Source organism: Aphis gossypii, chromosome 2 (assembly GCF_020184175.1).
Source record: "Aphis gossypii isolate Hap1 chromosome 2, ASM2018417v2, whole genome shotgun sequence".
Classification (NCBI taxonomy): Eukaryota; Metazoa; Arthropoda; class Insecta; order Hemiptera; family Aphididae; genus Aphis; species Aphis gossypii.
Window position 1 is genome coordinate 11478826 of NC_065531.1, and position 23208 is coordinate 11502033.

Below are 23208 nucleotides of genomic sequence, written 5' to 3' on the forward strand. Positions count from 1 at the left end.
GCTTAGGAAATAAAGACATTTAATAAAAAGTTAACCGTTTATATACTATATAGATATAGCTAGTTACTAAAATAATTAAAATAATATATCATATTTAAAAAAAAAAAAAAAAATTAGTTGGAGAGTTGAATAAAAGGAAACAAGTTCTCAACACCCGGTTTCTGTATTCCGTATAGCTGTTATTATAATTTAACATAGGAATCGTAATTGAAATAAGTAATTCAGTTGAGGCCGTTTGATGGACAGGTGGGTGATTTCAAGTTAAACATAAATGCAATGCTTCAGATTATAATTAATTCTCCTGCGATAATAAATAAAAAACATAATATTATACACAATTGTTGCATACGTCATACATACCAAGATCTTAAATCGTTATAGTTTGATAAATATTATTAAATTGATATAAACGTTTAATTTTTTTACAATTAAGTTTTGTCCAACTATACGATATAAGTGACGCTAACCGTAAGCTCTGCAGTAAATATAAAATCAGTTAATACCAAAGTGTAAAGAGTTAGAAAATTTGGGAAAGTAATGAACATTATATGGTTTTTTTAAATTATATTATTCGTCTTATTGAAATCAATAGATATTGTATAGATTAATAAGTAATAAAAATCACAAAAAACACTTGCAAACAATACCTAACATCTGACTTCAAATTGAAGCAATAATTAATTAGACAATTTAATTTTTTATTACCCAAGCAAAACAGATCACAAAGTACAAAAACCATTTTACATACATACACTATAATTATGACACAACACTGATATTAAAATTAAAATAAGCTATAAATTGGTTATCATAATTAAAGACGTGATTCTCGCACAGTAAACATCTAAAAAGTGTACAACAAAAGTGTTGAAATTTGGAAAATGTGCAATTATGTTTTAAAGTATTTTCCATAAAATGTAAAAATAAAGTCGTATTTAATAACGATTATATTTTTTTGAAATTTATGTAATAAAAGTATAATTATATGAACAATTATTAAAATTAAAACAGTATACAAAAACATTATATCTATATATAAACAAATAAATATATAAAACTTTTTTTTTTATTTCAATATTTTGATTAACATGTTTTTGTCGAATATTTTCAAGAGTTTTCAATCGACGTTTACTAAAAAGAATATTTGTTTGTAGACTTCGGATCTAACAAAAATTATTGTCAATAGTTCCAAGCCTAACCGATTTTTATTAATAACAATGATATTGATGTACCTACACTTGTTTTTTTCTGCAAATATATATTATTGGAGTCCACAGTCCACTTTAAAATAATAATAATAAAAAAATCTATGCTTTTTCATAAAATAATGAATATAAATAAAAAGCAATTAGTATTTAGCAATAAAATTACAACATTAACAAAACTCAAGTATATATCCGTACAATACGTATACTTAAATGTTACACTTTGTATAAGACTGTGATTTACATTTTTTCTTATTACACGATGAATATAATTTTTTTTGCAACAACCTACTCTGGAAGATTGGATGATATAATAAAAATTTAAAAACGAAAAAGCATTTCAACAATAATCGACTGTTATCGTCATTTATTTATTAATTTCGTATCAATGTCATAATATAACAGTATTATAATATATTTATCATATAGGTAAGATAAATAGGAATACACGTACTCAAGAGATAAAAAAATTTAGCCCGAAGGTCCATTTTCTTGTCTTTTTTCGAAACTTTTGATGTTTCTATTTTTTTACTATACTTATTTATTCCACTCGCTATTTGAAAAATAATCATGTATACAGAATTATGAAGGTGAATCTTTATTTGGTTTATTTTCTTTATTATCATCATTATTATTACTGTAATTTGTTTTTATTTTAGTTTTTCTGTAATTAGTTTTAAAATATATTTAATTAGGTATGTTAAATCTAACTATAGATCATTAAATAAAATAATTGTTTATTTGTTTGAGTACAAACTGATTTTAATATTATTATTATTTATAAGGAGGTATTTAAATCCAATAAATCAAGTATCAATATATTCGAATTAAATATTATAAATATATATATATATATATACATATATAATATATATATATATACTTATTATACATTTAATGTCATAATTTAAGTGGATAATTTACGTCTTATTTTGATGTATTATGATGGTGAAATAAAGAAAAAAACCTAGTAAATTGTAAAAATATTTTCTTGACATTGGAATTTATTTCGTTATATCAATTTTATGTGGGTAACATTGTTACTTTTACTAAAGCGTCGGGTTTATTTTTATGAAGATATCTTATATCAAAAAAGTTAAGACTCCTTTCGTGTAAATTGAAACTGTAAATTGTTTAAATTTGAATTATGAGAAAACCCTCTAATGCAAACAAAAATTAAGTAACCAGCTTGTACTCAAGTATGCATGTGTCTTGTTTATGATTCATACACTGCAGTAAAATGTGTACAATATGATGTGCCATTGTTAAGTTTTTTTTTTGGGGCCTCGCATGTTAAAAGCTAGTTCAGTATAATGGATTATTTATTTTTAGTACTTTAAATAAATAAATATAAAATAAAAAGTTTTTTCAAAGTTTATGATTTAATTTTAATTACCTGCTGTTTTCTCATAGCTGTATTATTCCATTATAATACCATATGGATATTATTTTGTTTATCGAACATTTTGAAGTATTTTATTCAGCAGTAATTAATAGTTACCAGTTACCAGTAATTTCCATATATATTATGTAAATGATAAATAAAAATTTAATTAAAATATTAAGTACCGAAGAATTATTAAACATAATAATATCAACTTAAGATAAAATAAAATTTTTTAAATACACAAATATGTATTTTATTTTATATTTATGTATATACATATACACCTAACCTAACCTACTGTAATAAGTATTATACTTAATACATTCTTTATTAAGTATCTACTTGCAATAAAGCTAATAATAATAAAAAAAGTTTCCTCTTGTAGATGAAATCCAATTAAGTTTTAAATGAAAATTAAAATCAAAACTTATTATGTTCTTAGAGTATTAAAAAATATTTTTATGAACGTTATCTCCTTTAAAAAAAAAAACTTTATAGGTTCGAATAAAAAGTATTTTTTATGTACAGTATTAAAATAATACAGTCCCCGAACAGTTCTTATAGAATAAAAATACAATGTTAACAATAGTTATAATGGTTGTACAAAAATGTGCATTAGTACATTGCACAAAAGCTGAATAGCACGACCTATAAGTTTGTAGAATTCCGGTATTTAATTCATCTAAACTCCAGAAAAGTTGTCCATGCGATAAAAATACTGAAGTCTAATAATATCTGTTTAAGTGACAATGTATTGCTTGACAATCATTTGATGGTATCGAATTCTCGTGAACAACAGCCAACATTTTCCTTATGAAATGATGTGTATTATGTGAGTTTTAGAATATTTTTTACAGCTTTTCATTAAAGTTAACCACTGTTCTTAAAATATGAACACAGAGTGTTCGTATTTTGTGATGAGACTGGACGTTATACTAGGAATGTTTTAACGGAGGGCGTTAAGATATATTTAGGGTATAGGTAAGGTAATATTATGTGAGTCAGGTATAGGTTACCTATTTCCCTCGAGTTTCAGTGACCCTGGGTTGTGCCGGAAAATATCTACTGATACATAAACATACATTTATATATGCGTCACTGTTCATCAATATGCAATGACTAATGATATATTCATACTTCTATTATTTAAAGTTTTTATTTTTTTATTTACGAACAGATATTCAAACCATAAGTTAAATTTATTATTTATACTCTGAATTAAGTTCCCATACAGCCAACCATCGTACCAAGAAATGGATATGGAAAAATCCGTCGTTATTCCAAAAATGCGGTATCGTTGCAACTAAATATTTTGGAGAAACGATAGTATACATAATATATAGATAACTATATTGATTTAATGTAAAAATGTGGCTTGACACGTACCTACATAAATTATTTTATATGTTATACATCCCTTCGTAGAGAATATTATGATTTGTATTTTCAAAACAATATACTATGTACCTACATCATAGAGGAAATTAACCTATATAAAATAGAATAGCGGACGAATTTTTAAATTTTAAGACAGACAATTTTATAATGTCATAATATTATGGATTTAATATCATAATGTGTACTGTCACATTTATTGCACTTACATCAAATAAAGTTAATTAAAATTTCAATCATTAATGATTATTAAAAATTTACCTTATTTTTATTTTTTATTTTATTAATTAACTGTGTATAGTTTATAAATAGCACGAAGTCTGTTTTATATTCTATACGTATAATATATTATAACAGATAAATGCAATCTATTGGTTTTATAATGATTTGTTTTTTTTTATCTGTATGTGCACATTTTTATTGTAAAAGAGTGTTTCTATCATAGATATTGAGTATGTCTAATGATTTTTTAGGTAGCAACTTTTACTTAATTGGATTGGTAGTTCAAAAAAAGTATAAAGATGAAATTGTAACAACTTTTAAAAAATATTTCAAAATGGAAATTTTTACTCAAAATTTATTTTTGACAAAATTGATTTTATTTTATTTTTTTTTTTTTTTTGTAATTAGCTGTAAAAATTGCATTTTCAACAAGTATTTATTTTAACATAGACTTTTAACAATTTTTCATATATTTTGTCCGGTTTTGTGTAATTTATAGACACTGCAATTTCTAAGTTTTTTTCCAAGTTGCTTTTCGATTTATTTATGATGCAATTTTTATTTGTGAGTAAAACGCATGTAAATGTAACATAATATCCCTCTATAGCTGCTCTCATCTCAATTCAACAAATAAATAACCAACGTTAACACATTTTTTTTTAATATTAGCTTTCAAAATGTCTAAAAAATTCAGCGGAACCATGAAAATATTTAAATTATTTTGAGTTTACAAATATATTATTTTTACTCATAGGTAAGGTTTGAAAGTTGGATAAAAGATTCCTATAAGTTGTTTTTTAGAATAAAAAAAAGTGTACATAACTTTTTAATCATAAATAAAATTAAATATGTATTCAATTTTTGCCATCCCTTATTTAAAATATTAATTAAGGGATATTACGTAAAAATTATAGGTATTTAATATTATAACTATAGTTAATAGTTATCACCATTGTTTATATTTTTCTTGTTTTTTATTTTTACTTTTTATTCAATGCGCAATAAAATAATATTTATTCAAATCCAATTTAAAATTTTGCAATACCATATATTTGCTATTGTGCTATATTTGTTATTTACGTTTTTTACTGTTTACTTATAATATTTATTGAGTTATAATTGTGTAAAGAAAAAAGGTTTTAAAAATAGTAATAATTAAAACATATAAATGTCTGAAAAATTATTTTATAAATATACATGCATAAATTATATATATATACATATATATATATATCCCAAAGAAAATTTACTCAGTTAAAACCATTTAAATATTTATAAATAATATTCACTTATCCTCTTTAAAAATGAATTATAATTCCGCATATATTATATTGTTATTATTATTGTACAAATATCACAAATATACACTTATCTGCTGTTGTTTTGTGAGGAAATAAAACGATGGCGAGGGGTGTAGTTAGACTATGTGTGACCGAAAAAAAAACAGAATGATACCTCGAATGTTTTAATATTTAAATCGCGATTATTATTATTATTAAAACGAGAAACTTTTTTCCTAGGTTCTCTGCAGTTTTTCCATCAGTGAGAAAACTTGAATTCCGCAGCAGTCAGGTATAGAACGACTACTGTGATCTTGATAAACTTCGCCTGGTCTCGCTATAGCGAATTAAAAATAAAAAAACTTGGGGGTAGTATATACAACGTAATAAAATACTACAAGAACCGCGTTATTATTTAACTGTCCCGGCCTGTACAGTTTACACGTAAGTACATACCTATAACACCTATATATATTATCATATCCTTATATCCTTGTATAATCCCCGTGTGTGCAATGTGTGTGTGTGTGTGTGCAAGTGAGTATAAAATTTAATGGGAGTATAAAATAAAAACTACAACATCTATCTATGTATCTATCTATCTATCTATATATGCACACAGCGGAATAATAAAAAAAATTATGATACCCTTTAACATTATGGTGATCGCTTTTATAATGCATCGAATGTGTTGTTTTACGGCTTGTCACGGACAACTCGACACTAATTGAATTTGGTGCCAATAAACTACGTTTACATTCCCAAACACGCAGATGAAATCGGTCCTGAACAGTTAATGTTTATCGGCGAATTATTCAAATTTTAAAACAATATACCCGCAACAGTACTTGAAAACTGAACGCTATCACACAAAAACGCATTGTGTATCGTGTGACGTCACTGATATAGTATGCCACTGAATAATTTATCGACAGAATTATAGTCGAATTATAGTGTGGACTCGACAAAATAAACTTTAAATGGTCATAAATTTATAAATAATAAACTATTATATAAATGATAGATATTATATAATATGGGTTTTTAATATTAACATTTTCATGTTAAGATATTGTTAAAAAATAAAATATTTTTTATATGAAATATTATAAATTTGTTCTAAATTATAATCAATTTTTATCTCCCTAAATATTTGCAAAGATATATAATTTTCATAGTTGATGTTATACAGTTACAATGAGAAAATTAACTCTTAGTTGCTCCGGAATCAATTCATCTATATCGAATTAGGTAAAATGGGTAGTTAGAAATCAACACGTACGCAGCCCAATTTTTGTGGCAAAATTCAAAACAATGGTTCATACGTTTTGTAGGTAAATAGTTGCCACTTATTATACAAATAATACATTTTAAAATGTAAAAAATTGATATGCACGTTTAATATATTTTAGTGTTTTTGATTTTATATTATTTCAATAGTTTTTAGAGCATGAACGTCCGAGCCCTAAATTTTTACATTACAAAATTAAATTACAGGTACCTACATTACATTGTAAATTATAATATAATTTATTTTATTTTTATTGTATTTTTTTGTGAAAGAATCGTTTTTAGATTTTTATGTTATATTTTCGAGCTGATTACAGCATTTTTTGTCTTGCCCAATTTCGTGAAGTACCTAACCTGCAAATTCGTTATATTTAAAACACCGTTCCTTATTATTATTATTTTCTGATTAGGATTTTTGTAAGGCTATGCCTAGCAACCGATGATTTTTATAGTTACGTTATCATAAAAACTCGGAGATACATATATTTTTTTAAATCATAATTTAAAAAAAACATTTATATGATTCAATGATTTTCTATACAGCTAAGAAAATATCAAGTAGCACATTTCTTTTTGTTATAGACCTATCGATTTTTGTATGCGTGTATACTGCGTATTAGATATAAAAAAATAATAGGTACATTGTATAGGTACTTACTTTATAAAATAAGCTTGACTCCGCCTATGGTGACGGGTGAACGTCCGTTGACGACTACCTACAACAAGTATATACATAATGTATAAATAATAAATACATTATTATATGGACAGACGACGATACAACAATATTATATCATAAAATTAACGTCGTAAAAACTAGTTTTTTCCGTGCACATATTATGCTTAACACGGATAGGGGAGGTACTGTGTCTTTATAGATTATAACGAGTCATCATTTAATTAATAAAGAAAATACGTACATAAAATGTATTTTCCAGCTGTGTGGCACATCGAATGTTTTCCCGATAATATATTATTAATCTGCAGTGTACATCTTAAGTATTATAAAATATATTATATTATTGTATATATTTTGATTTTGAGAAGAAAGTGGTAACTTATAGAGTGTTGTTGACTCAATGTGATACTGCGTAATTGTATTATGCATTCTAGAGAGAATATTATCTTTCATCATACACTCAAATTTTAAAATTCTACTATTATTATTATCAATATAACCAATTTTATTTTTATCGTGAAATATGCATTTAATATCAAATGTATTATTCTATGCCATTTCATAATATGAGATATTTTGTAATAAATGAATTTGATTTCAAGTGATGTAACAAATATCTACAATGTGAAAAGAGTCGTATAACAATTTAAAACTGTTATAGATCAGATCGCAGTGTCGATAGCGTGAAGGAAAAAATTAGGTTGTCTTAAAATCTACAGATTATTTTAGAAATTGTTATTATTAATATTATTTTTTTTTTAGAAATATTATTGTACATAATTTTACACATAATTAGTTAATTTTAAAAACAAATAATAAGTCATGATTTATCCTCTGCATTAGACAAATACAAAATAAACTATTGATGTCCCATGCTTTAATATTACAGCAGAACCTTAATTGAAATATTATATATAATATTTTTTTAAATAATATCAAATATTATCATATTTCATAGAAAAAAAGTTAATCCTAATGATTCAATAATATTTTTAATCAAAACCATCTTTGTAAAAAATGAAAAATAAAATATTTTATTATTTGTTTTTTATTTTGTGAGTAATAAAATATTTTCAAAGAAAATGTATAGATTATTTTTTTCATAGACAATTGTATGTTCTATAATGAAGGTAATATTATTATATACTATTTAATATTTATAAAAGAAAAAAATATAGTAAGTTGTTGATTTAAAACAAATTATCATACAATTACCATATTTAGCAATTTTTAAACCATTTTGAGGCATAATGAAATGGGGGAGTGAGTTATTATAATCATCATCATAACTATGTTTTTTTCTGATAATAATGAACAATGTATAGCAATTTATCAAGTTTCTGGATCAAATATACGTTTTCTCTCCGTGTATAACTAAAAACCACCATAAGGTTTAAATAATAATAATGTTGTAATGATGGATATTTATTTTCAGCGGCAGTACTATATTTACATTTATGATTAGTAGTATATAATACGAATAATAAACTATAAACTATGTACTTATTCACACTATAGATCTAAAACTGTGCTTGTTTCTGATAATTGAATTATTATGATGAGACTGATTTTTCAAATATTTCTTTCCGAATTTTACCCGTGATACAGTGAAATAAACTAATAATAATTATGGCACTATACGAGTGACAACATATCGGTAATTATTACGTTAATGCTACGTAACCAGCCAAAAATAAAAATAATGACATTAAAACGTTAACGAATAACATAAATAATAGTAGAATACGTTAAACTTTAGTGCTGCCAAAAAAGGAAACGGGGTTTTTGGCAACACAAATTCGCATTTAATATTTTGGCCATGTTATTTTCAGGACATCGTACGCACGATAATGTTAACGCACGGTCACCGGCCGTACACATACCTACATTAGACTATTTATGTAAATAAAATATTATGTTTGTGCAATAATATGTATACGCTGCTTTTACATATTTATATATTATAAATGTGTTTGCCCCGTTTTATCGATATAAATTATCGAGTCATTAACGGAAACCAATAATGACGATATTTATGATGTGTTGGACTTGGATTGTGCGAATAATGCGGTTTCGATAATTTATTTATCTAATGTAACTTTATTATGGTACTATTATTTTAACGGCAGACTGAAAAGTTTTCCAAAAATGTAAACGTTCGTCTACAATCTCATTCAAAGCTATGTGTTCTCTTCAATTAATGTTTAAGGTCTTAAACATCCCGAGATTGGAATATACCGATAAATTAAGTTTTTCAAGTTAGGTTAGGATAGCATATTGTGCTTTGTGCATTAGTTGGATCACCAACACTGTTGCAATCGTTACGAGTTCGACACGAGTTCGCGGTATGTAATTTAAATTTTTTCCTAGTATTAATATATTTCCCCCCTAGAAGCAAGTTTTCCACTAAGCATAATATTTGGTATATTACTTATTTACTACTATAGAACATTAGAACAACTACAAATAGTTGTAAGATTTATTGTTCAAAACTTAATTGTTGTTTTTACTTAAGGTACCGAATAGCCAAATATTTAACAACTCGTGGATATGCTAATAGATCTACAGTCCAAAACATATTCATATACAATTCAGGAGTAACGGTACAAGAAGAAAAAAACAAATGAGGGAAAATTATGCTCGAGGTTTTATAAACTTCACTAACATAATATAATTTTTAAAGCAATATGATTCAAATGTTCGACTTTCCCTCAAAGTATATAAAAAAAGACGATATACTACATTGCATAACCATATCAAAACGATTTTAATTAATTTTAATTTTAAACAATTTCAATGGAATTGCAGAGTGACTATCAACTATCAAGTATAAAAAAAACTGAGGAAACAAAATATGATAATTCACAAAATTAAATAATTCTAATAGATAATGTTTACTATAATCAAATAGTAAATACATAATGAAGTGCTTAGAATCAACTCATACTATTCCTAAATGGACTTAAGAATCAGCTAATATACACAAAATGCAAATGCAATACAGTTAATAATAATTATTTAACAATTTTTTACAATTTTAAACAAAAACTTATTGATCATCACTCATCAGTGGCAGTTATCTTGTGATTATACCCGGGCGATGTAACTGATAAATATTTATTTATTATAGCATGAATTATCTAATAATTATAGAATATTCAAAATGATAATAAATATAAATATTTAAAAATGAATATAAAAAAGTTTTCAATATATTTGAAATCTTCTGATTAAATATTAGTGGTATATTAATGTGGTTTTTGGTACTTGGTGATGGTGAGCACTATATGATCAAATCATACATGATGGTGATAATTTCTGATGTCTTGTAACAAACATAATCATTCTTTGTTGGAGAATAGGTAAGGTTTTTAACAGTATGAACCTAATATTGTAATCAATAGTCTATTAAAAATTATATGAATATTCGACAGTATTCAAGCTTTGATATTTGATAACACATACTTTAACAACTTTTTTTTTAATTTACTTAAATTTGCTTTACACTTTAAATCGACAATATCGAATAACAAAAAATACTTAACTAATTTATTTAAAAAATATTGTTTTCTTAAATGTGACATGAATAATTCATAAATTCGTAAAATGCTTGTCCTTGTAACTCAAATATATATGTTTTAAATTAAAATATCTGTATCTGCACACATGAAACCTTTACGCTTTACAGTATCTTAGAGTTTTTTGCAATAGAGTGAATAGGTATTGTATTTTACTTGTATATTAAGTATAAGAATCGTTTATTTTAATACATATCAACTTAAATAAAATATTATTTGTACCTCATCTTACTTTATTGTAAAACCGTCATAATTACAGTTTAAATTTTTTGAATATGCTTTGTAATTAATTTATTACAACTTAATAACATTTTATTTTAGTATCACCTCCAATCTTATCAAAACCCTGACTATATATTGCATACCTCATATTCAGTCAACTGCTTTAACCAAAGTCGATTTTCGTAGCTTTATTCTCTATAAATATTTCACTATCATATTATGTTAATTTAGATTTTATACAAGAATTTGAGCGATACTAAGCCCTTATTGTATCTACATTATTTTGTACATAGCTTTTTGCCATAAAATTATCGTATTAACCGTATCAACCGTAACTATTCAAATATTCAAATACCTATCAATAAAGTCAGTACCTATTACGCGCCGTACATTCAATTTACAATACCGTTAAACGCGATTATTTAAATTATATCACATCGTACGACGTGTTATCGTTATTTATAATATTCTCTTCAATAATAGACAAAATCATTCACGTGTCAATACTCAGTATAATTTAAAACTATTTTCTTATTATTACCAAATTGTGTTTTCGGATAACGCTAAAAGGTTCCCGTATCGGATTGACATATAACATTGTGAACACAAATTATCGGTTCTGAGGTTGTCAATACATTATTATTATTATACGTCCCTATATCAGCGTTATCTGCATAATAATAAAATAATATCACAATAGATAGGTACATTATTATTATTCCTATTTCAAGGTATATACTATAAAGTGCCATATTATTCTATTCTATTATTATTTATATAACGTTTTGTACTATCGCCGAAAATTAGGTACCTATATAATATAGAATACATACACATATTCAATTATGCGTACTGTCTACATGGCCTATATGGTTATACATTGGTTATTGTACATACTATTATAGCTAGATGGAAAATTTGAAATACTCGGTTATTATGGTGCACACGAACATAATAATAATATTATTGTTTAATCGTGAAATCAAACGATGACCACATCTATCAACAAATTCCTATCAATACGGATTAGATGCTGCATAAAAGATGAAAGCTCTTTACAAGGATATGATATTACAAGATGTAAATATACACTACACGTCATATAGTTTTTCAATCGATATAAAATATACCTAACACATTCCTGTTAATTCCATTTAAAATACAATAATTATCAGATTTAAACCAATGATAATATTTTGTTTAAATAAATCCTACTGATTTTAGTTCCTTATAATTTATTATTCAGATTATTCATGAAATCAGTACAATTTTATGCTTTAATATGAATTCAATTTTTTGTTTTTAAGCCTAATTTATATAGCTGTTTTATTGATAAATTATGCAAATATACTCGCTTATTATATATTTTTTTTCAAATATTCATTATACAATCTGTAATATATACTATAATTAGAATAATATATTAAAATAAAAACTTTAATATCAAATTTTAAAAGCAAAATTAATGTAATTTCAATTTTGTCGTATGTATTTCAGTGGTATTTTATAAGTTTTTAAAGTGCAATTCAAATACATAAAATAAAGTTGAAGTTGTATTCATTTCACTTTCAACATTTGATAGTAAAGTTTGAAATATCATTATAATAATATATACTTCTATGATATACCAAAAACAAATTAATAATTGAAATTTGTTATTTATTACCCAACTGTCCTAACTTCTAGTTACTATATACATTATACTATTATTTATCCAAATTCCTGAACTATTTATTATATACTATAACTGCATGTTTAATAAATTGTACGTAATACCTACAATATGTTAATAATATTTTAGATTTTTACAAAGAATTATCAATTATAATTTATTTAATTATTTTAAATTGAATTCATACATTTATTACAACATTTGCTTATACCGTTGACAATATAGTCAATTACTTTTGCAGTTTTAATGACATTCTTTATACTTATATGATACATAATATCTAACTGGTACCTACATATTATTATGTACTCAGTAAGCAAATTTAATCAATTTAATATTAATAATGAGAGGGAATAATAAATTATGTAAAGTCGTTAAAAGTTAATGGTGGCAATATAGAATAAAGATCATGATTATTTTTAAGTTTGTTCAAGAGACGTCAAAGTTTTTCGTTGTGGTTATAAAAAAAAAGGTTTTTGAAAGTTTTATTCACGCTTTTTATTTGACTTAGATATTCGAGAAGAAAAATATTTCAAAAGAAAATGAAAAAAAATATATATATACGTATATAAAATCAAGCGAACTCCGAGGAAACCGCGCTCGCAGTATACACACTATCTTGAAAAAAAAATAACTAAGTCCACTTGAATATCCTGCGCGGAACGTCGTCTGCAATTGCGGGTCGTATACTCGTATAATATATATTATATATAGTATATACTACATGTTATTATAATCATGCTGCAGTCTGCAGTATCGTGGTGCAACCAGTTTCCAATGGACGACGATTGCTCGCAGGTGTATAGTTTGTTTGCTCGTTAAATAACGCGCAGCACAGTCCATATTATATATCCACGGCGAAGAACGCTTTTTATGGGACTCGAGATAAAAAAAAAAAAGTAAAAAACGAGGGAAAAATAAGAAAATAAATAAAAAGCATGCGACAAAAAAAAAAAGTGAGTAAAAAACGGTGGAAAGCAAAGATTAGGTTTTCGAAACTCCTTAGATATATAAATGATATACATTGTATGTATATATATATATTATATAAATATATAGCCACCGGTGTTTGTTAATGTCTTTTATCGAGAGGAAACATACACGCTCCGGTGAAATTTTACACGGGATATAATATACACGGTGTCGAGCAGTGTACACGTGTGTGTGCATTCTTGTGTACGAAAGAGACTATATAAGAATTTTGAGAAGTATTATAAAATTATTATTATAATACACTGGCGTATTATACTATATGTATACATATATGTGTGTGTACAAAATTTCGACGGCATCGAAAAGAAACTCCAAGAAAATTAGTAAGTGTTAGTGTACGAGGCGGGTTGGAGTGAGGGTGATTCAATATACGTATAGCAAACGTTATTTTTTCCGTATCGAGCGCACGCGACTTGCGAAATTCCCATCGTACAGTACGAGTCCGAAGGGAAATCTTTTTATTATTATTACTATTATTTTTATTTTTCACCGGCATTAACATTTTTATGGGACGAAAAACGGAACGAAAAAAAAACCCCGAATTTCGACATTATAATATGTATAAATAATTATTTATAGGGATAAAATAATGTTATTAGGGTGTGCGAAAAAAAAACAAACGGAATTGAAGTAATCCGATAAACAAATATAATATTGTTTACAGAAGTAAATGGCGCTTTGTTTTACTATTTACGCGTGTATTGTGCGAGAATTGTAAAATTATAACAAAAATATAATACAAAACCATAATAATATATAATACCGGTACACGTCTATTGTCACGCATTTCTATACGAATATACGATTATAATCGCACGTAATTGGTGTAATTTATTTTTGAAATCAATTATTCAACACACACACACACACACACACGTGGTGGCACAGTGCATAAAACAAAAAATAAATTTAAAACGTAATTTGTATGTACGTCCGAATATCCAATAGCTATAATATTATTGTAAACACAATATTATTGCATACCTATCTGTGTAGAATTAGAACAAAAATAACCAAACGGGAGGTTAGGTGTTTTAGAAAAGTATATTTTATTTTATCATTTTTAATGCGGTGAAATTATTCGAAAGAAGAGCAATGCAACAATATCCCAAGGAAGATCATTGTAAATTATGTTTATGATAAAAAAAAAAAAGACAAATACAATAATAGAGCGGTCATTATTCACGAGAAAACGAAAAAACTTATTTATTTTTTTATGAAGTTCTAAAATAATTTTCACGCAAAACTTTCAGGGGGTTTTTTTACGGACGAAATTATTATAAATGTTCATATATACATACAATACATTTGTATGTGTATAAATATTAAATATAAATTATATTATATTTTCGGTTTGCGTTTAACGTGAAAAAATACGTTTTTTAAAATTACATTATTACGTAATTCAGTTAATGTTGTTATTGAAATTATATTTAATAAGCAAATATAGTTTACGACTTTATAAAATGTAAGCTATATAAGACTCGTGTACCTAATCAGTTTGTATAAAATAGTTGATCGTCTTACCAATTAAGGTTTTGTATTTTCTTAATGCTTTCATTGTGATGGCACCGGTATACTCGTATTCCCTTGATACGTCATGTTACTTTTTGTACTCTCCATAACCCACTGTTCTCATTTTTGTGACATGAAACAAAAGTAACGTAATTAACTTGGTGCGAAACCTTTAAAAGTGTTTGGAATATAAGTTTTAGTTTAAAAAATTAAAAAACCGACCGCTGCTTAAAATATACAAAAAAAAAAACATATTTTGTTTGCTTAATACATTATTATTATTATTTAAAACAACAAAAGACTGTTCACTTGGATCGAACATTTTAGACGAAAAGCCAAATCACCATTAATAATAATAATTGAAAAACGTATTATTTATTATACAATGCGTCAGCTGCTGCGTGTGTAGCGTATAGGTTATGCCGCCGGGTGAATAGAATAAATGATATTATAATTGATTAATAATATAAAATATAACAAAGACTTTGTATTCTTTGGTGGCTTTCGTATTATTCCGACAATATTGTGTTATAGTTTTATACGGATTATTTTTAAAGAACAAACAATAATAAATTATAAATAACTATGAAACAAAATAAGAGTAAGGAAGTAAGTAAGTAAGTAAGTAAGAAAGAAAGAAAGAAAGAAGGAAAAGAAACTTGAATGTTCTATTACACGGAAACGTCATTAAAAATAACTCGACCATTAACTTTAGGCTTAATGTCAAAGTGGATTTATAAAGATGTGTGCACCTCAATTTTGATTGTTGATTCAGTACATTTGGTTGAACTCGAGTTTAAATAACCATTGTTGACATGAACCTTATAATGTCTCGTTATTTTATTAAATGTTAACAGAGCTTATTAAGCCGATAGATGCACGTTATTATTGAGCACGTAATATAATATTATCTGGCGCCAACCGGAAGACATTTGTATAGATGTGAATCGCTCTTGGACCCTTAATCTGACCCCGATATGTAGGAAAACTCTCTAGACGCCCCATTGATGACTAATCAAAATGTCCGACGACATCTTATAATTCTTTCTGGAAAATGCAACCGTCTTTAAGTGCCACGGACAAAGAAATTAAGATATATAAATAAATAAACAATATACATAAATTGTTTTGATTTAGGAGGTTCCTCGGTGTATTGTAAACATTTAAGTATAATTAATCATCCTAGCACTCGCAGGACAAGAAGAAACAAAAACAATTATTTACCATAAATGTACATTCAAACTATATAATAGTTCTAACAAGGATTTTCAAACGATTACTTGTTTTAGACTCACCGTCCACCGTAGATATTCAGTTGCTACTTGCTAGCTATTGAATCTAAAACTATTAGCCAACTCGGAACTAAATATTTTAGACAAATTTCAATACAAACTGTAATTCTGTACATCCGTTCTTAACAATAAATTAATACTCATAGATACTTACGTTATGTTTTAACGTGCTCTTTGATAGACCACTTGAATAATTTAAAGCTATTGCTCATCTTTCTGTTATAAAATTAAATATAGCTACAATATACGTATGTCTTATAACTAATTAAACGTATACATACAATTGAATTTCAAAATAAATTAAATTTAAGTCAATCTCTACATATAGGGCCCTAAATCAACCCTAGCCTACTTGCGATCAACTCTTTAATCAGGCCCTGATTACATAACAATAATATTATAATATTTATAATAGGTTTATAACCAATATTTTTTATGCAGTTCAAATGTTGGCTAAATTAAATACTAAACGAATAATAACAATTTTAATTGTTTTGTTGTAATTCAAAAAATTATTAAATTATTATTTTTATATATAGTATACAATACACAATGATATTTTCAAATGTTAGTAAAGCATGCTGTAATACATGGCTTACTGTTACATTGGCGGTGGAGACTTAGGGCACGGGGTGAGTGACAATATTGTTTTGAAAGCTAGGAACGAGGACGTCGGCGGCGTGCGTCAGACGCGCGGGACCTCTACACGTTTCACGGGGTCCAGGACTTCGGCTGCCATCGGATATGACAGATGAGGCCGTCTGCAGGAAATCGGGGGCGAAACCTTAGGAGAGTATATTATATGGACCGCGGTGCGTTGTGCCATGGTCCATCGATGACTCTCTTTTTCAACGATCCGCAGCTGGCCGGTGTGTATCGTATCTCCGGTAGCCGTAGCCTCGACAGATCCTCAATGAATTAAATAATTATTATTAATAATAAATAATCAATAATTATTACTCTTAAAATATTTACAAAATTGATTGTAATTAAATTAAACGAACGTATAATGATAAAGTTATAAGATAATAACGTCACCCGGCGCAGCTTTGAAGTCCAATCATATGGGTAGCAGTGCTGCCAATCAGAACCAACCGAATACCGACACTGGCGTGATGGAAGTGTAGATTTCCCATAGACCTTTTATTAGTATAAGGTCTATGGCAGTGGTCTCAGTCTCAAATTACCAACGGGCCATATATATTTACGTCAAAGGTTAGCGAGCAAAACACTTTTTTTACTCATTTGTATTAAAATAAACAAAATAAAAATCAAAATTTTTGAAGAAATAAATATTCATTGCGGGTCACATTGAAAGGGCTCGCGGGCCAGATGTAGCCCGCGGGCCGCGTGTTTGAGAACACTGGTCTATGGGATCCCACAGTAGAGATGTTACGGCGATGGTGTGTACAAAAACTGGAAAAACGGACGCCGACCACACAAGAGGCGAAAGATGCGAAGCGACGTACATGCAACTTGAAGGAAAGGGAGAAGTTAAATGTCCACTTGGTTCAACGACCGATTTTCGGTGTTGTATCGACCGACACGGAACAAAAAAGGAATGACGATCCGCACACGCGAATACGGTGAAGAATTAACGGACGAAACGTGGTGGTTAACATAGGTCTAAACATAGTTTTAGTAAAACTAAATTTGTGTTATTACTTTTAATTTAATGTTAATAAAAATTTAAGCAGACAATATTGCCCACAGCATTTCGTAAGTTATTAACAACGATTTTATTTTAAATATTATTATAGTATATAATGTATTGATTAACAATATGTATACGTATACATAATGGTCACTAGGTACCTACACGTAGATAATTAGATTATATTTGAATTTCATACCCATCCGATGATAATACAAAACACAACTTTACAAAACAAAAACTATATTTCTTGTTTTCGTGATTGACAATTTGTTAATTACAATATCATCACAGAATAATAGGTACAGGGCTGGAATCGACATTTTTATCAATAGAAACAATGCACAACGCCGTTAGTTATTAGATCGCGCACAAAGCGTCCCACTGTCCATTGTGTTGAGGATGTGTTGTAAAATCGTTGGTACAATCTACCCATACCCTGCACTTCACAGACCAATCTAGTATTATAGTCCGTGACACGCAGTTAACAACCACACGGGCCATTACAATGTACTAGCAAAAATATTTCCTTATACGAAAACAAATTTATTATTTACTCGTTAAATATTATGTAGAGATTTAAAATAATGTGAAATATGATTTGTAAAAAAACTTTCAGAGGGATTAACATTGCCCCCCCCCCATCTCATTTGAAATTACGTGGGTGTAATTTTTCATAATTACATACGATAATATATTATGTTAGTATTGTATATTTTCAGACACAGCAGGATATAAAAATAGGTTTTATCCATCATTAGTAATCTATCTGACAACAATTTGCGTTTATCATAATTAAATCAACGGGAAAATCGTTTTTTTTTTTTTGAACACTGAACGTTCGGCTCGATATAATATAATGTATTATAACCACGTCTTTTCCGATTGACATTTATTATTATGTTTTGCCTCTAAAAGCTACACTAACAATTCAACAAAGAGTTTTCAATCTATCGACACAATCAGTCAGCCCGCAGTGCACGTACCAATAACAGAAAAGTTCTCGATCGCATTCTAACGATTTCCCCCTATACTAGTAATTTCACTGCAGAATATGACGTTGACGCATGATACTTTGATGGATGGGAAGACACAGCGGTTAACACCCACACGGAAAATATAACTTTTAAAATCAATAAATATATAATATTATTTTAGTATAATATGAAACTATTGTGTTATATAACTGATGAGTCGAGGAATTATTGTAGACCGTTGAAATCGAAAGAAACATTCTATATTTGTATAAGATTATTTTATATTTTACGCTATATAGAGATATTCGTTAAGTAAACTACGTTTTTTTTTGTGTTCTCTCTTTTTCAGTTTTCATTCTACTGCCCTTTAAAACAAGACGTGGTAATACAATTTATAATATGCGAATGTCCGTTACCCTTGTCGTAGCCAACATAATAATAATAGGTATATAGTAATACAATATTATAGTACCATATATACATTATTATTATCACACTAGAACGATCGATTCAAAACACTCGATCGGGTCTGTCCGCCGCAGTGGTTTGGGATTTCGCGTTCGAATGAACAGATTTCGCCAAATAAAATATATACATATACGTGTGTACGGTATTTCGACGTGTGTGGTGGTGCCGTCGTTTGGGTCGGTTGGCCGATGCGGTAGAGGAGGAGGAAGATACTTGTCTATATAATGTTGTGCTATACAGTGTTGTAGTGGAAATATTAGTCGTCGTATTAATATGTTATGTGTTGGCGAACGAAAAAAAGGCGGCTGCAGCATAGTTGAATAGAGCAATGGGTCTTTCGATCGATCTTGTGTTTCGCCTTCAGACCGGGACAGATGGGGTCGTCACTCGTCATTCGTGAAATCAATCGGTAAAAATCGGTACCTACAACGGTCTGGTTCACCTTTTACGCGCACAATGTGCGCACACAGCCGAGTACTTACCTTTTTTTTTCAATTATTATTATTATTATTATTATCCTGTCCGTTTTCGTTTCGCCAGGATTCTGCTCGCCCAACCGGTTTCGAGACGAACACCGACGACCGATTGCTCGTCGTCGTTGTGTGTACACATAATGTAGGTTGTATAGGTGCTCCTTAGTCCTTACTATCGGCAGCTGCTGTCAATGCACACAATATGTGCACGCCACAACGCACGCGCTCGTATGGATATTCGTGTGCGTTAAAAGGCACGCTTTGGGTGTGCCCAGCCAGTATTTATGCGGTCGAGTGTCGAGATAATGCCGCGGCAGACGGGGGAGCACGTCGTCGGCGCAAATATTATGAAAAAAAAATAATAACCTAAAACGTCCTAAACATATACACCGGAGCGAAGCATTATATAACGTATACAGGGGGTATGCTCATAGTGCACTCCCCCCTGCGAAGACAGATTTTTATTTTCGATTTCCTGTATACTGCGCGTACGTGTATACACTTTATAATGATGTGAAGGGTTATTCCTATATCTACGAATATACGTCGTTGTTCACTACGAACACAACTAACTGCAGTCTAACTCGATCTAATTTATTGATCCTCGAATGCAGTCGTCCTGTAATATAATTTTTCGACAAACCTAGTTTGAATTTCGTATATTGAATAACTCGGTTTTAGAAATAAACTATTAGGTTATTGATAATATCACTATACTGTCGATTTGGCACTTACGACGGTCGATTCAACGTCATATATTTAGTTTATACTGTTTATATTATCTTGTTTGACGTGCACGATGAACAAGTGAAATGATAATATCTTAATATTGTACTCGTTTCACTAGTAGATAATAAATGTTTATACTATACCATTGCAGATTATACTAAATGTATGGCGATTGACTACCACCAAAATTCGTGTCTTGTAATGCGTATTTTTGATTTGGATCTACAACTGTGTACATTGTATTTATTAGTAAACTGTAAATGACACAAATAAATTAGTTTTAATTGAATCAGTGTAATACACGATTTTGTGTGTTTGAGACACTGCTTTGTGTCATCATCTTCAAACAATTTCTTAATTATACATTGTTATTTCAATGGAACACATTACGCCCACCTACAATCAATATCCAACACACATCATACAACACTTACACTAATTGTAAAGATTGTTTATAGACTGTGTAGATAAAGCACATTTGACTTAAAAGTTTAAATAAACAGTGTTCAGAACACGGTTCCGCTTACCTCAGGACACAATTTATGCAACGCATTTTACTTAAATATTAGTACCTACCACACAGATCAGACAAAACTTTTCAACCGGATATATACCCTATAACAGTATTTCAATAATTACCTTGTTCGAAATAAAATAAACGTATTGAACAAGCCACACGATTTGATACACTTTTATAACATTACGATGATTGTAAAAATATTAATATTTTATTTATTATTAATTGGTTATGGTCTAAATGTTATTGATATCGTTCTGGTAATGTGGGATGTTGCTGTTGATAATTATCATAAATATTATGTTATTTACTTTTTATTTTTTTTGATTCCGCAGTACATTTAGGGTTTTTGAACTGTTTGCGTTTATTTACACAATTCATAGTTATAATTGTATATTTATGACACGGTTCAACGAATCTGATGAATCTAACGAGTTGCAATGTTATTGTGATTAAAACGCGTATAATATTTGCGATTTTTAATGATTTTTCAGTAATATTGATACATTTTCTGACAACAAACAAGCCTACAGTCTTATACTCTTAAGTGACATTGAAATGTAACAATATTTTGTGCCTCATTCATTCTAATGTTAAAAATGACTGTGCTTTATCAAAATCAACAATTAGCGTGACGATAAATAAATGTGTGTAGGTTATTGATCATTTGATATTCATTTGATAATACTAACTTTAAAATTATTACAAAATCGATTTATGTGTAAATAAAATTAGCAACATTAATATTTCAGTGTAAAGAATGTTTTGATCTTGGAAATATGTCGTCACAGTTATAAATTACAAAAATGTGGTAACCCGTTGAAATTGTGTAATACCAAAATTGAAAGACATTTCAATTACAAAACTGATTGATTGTAGATTTAAGTCCTGAATTCAAATTAGATATTTATAAGCACTGAAAAATAGTATATTTTAATAATTATAATATATATTTACACATTATCATATATAAAGTGAAATATTTAAAAAGTATCTTCCTATTTAATAGTTTTACAAATATATTAATATTATGATTTTTCTAAAAAAAAAAATAATTTATGTGAATTTATGTGATATTATTTTGTTACTGATAAAATAATTTAATTGAAATTCTCAAATTCTAATGTGATAGCAATATTTGGGGATGAGTCAATGACAATACTTAAGTACATTTTGAAATTTTGGTATCCTCTATATTATAGAGTCTATAAGCTACAATATAAATATAATAAAGTTGTCTATAATACTTATAGGAGCACACAATACAAAAAAAAATTCTGCAATTTTTTTTCAAATGTTTAATTATTGTAGCTATAGCTAAATGAAATTAAAATTTAGTGAATATCTTATAAAAAATAAAGTATTATTTGTATTATTTGCGAGTCATGATGATTTATGGCGATTCATGATGCGCTGTAAAATATCTATTTTAAGACTTAAAATATTTAAAAAAAACTAAACGTTATATTGAAATAATAATACATTAATCGTCTGAAACGTTTAAAATTTAAAATAAATTTCAAAACTAAAATTTTTAGGTAGGTAAATCGTTGTGTGGAAACGAAGAACATTTGCACGTATAAGATAGGCAATTACGATGGACCGAGCCCAATGACGTCACGTGTATTTTTTCAATTCCTCATCGTTCATTGATGTGAAG

General features: G+C 27.7%; 1 long non-coding RNA gene across 2 annotated transcripts in view; it reads right to left on the bottom strand.

Annotated features, from left to right (window-relative positions):
- The window catches only part of LOC126550038 (uncharacterized), a 76439-nt gene extending 60837 nt beyond the window's left edge, over nucleotides 1–15602 (bottom strand). For both annotated transcript variants that reach the window (XR_007604062.1, XR_007604063.1), the window contains exons 1-2: nucleotides 15451–15602; nucleotides 7438–7495 (exon numbers count right to left, since the gene is read on the bottom strand). This is a non-coding gene — a long non-coding RNA (uncharacterized LOC126550038). The remainder of the gene's footprint in view (nucleotides 1–7437; nucleotides 7496–15450) is intronic.
- Nucleotides 15603–23208: the final 7606 nt, after the last annotated feature.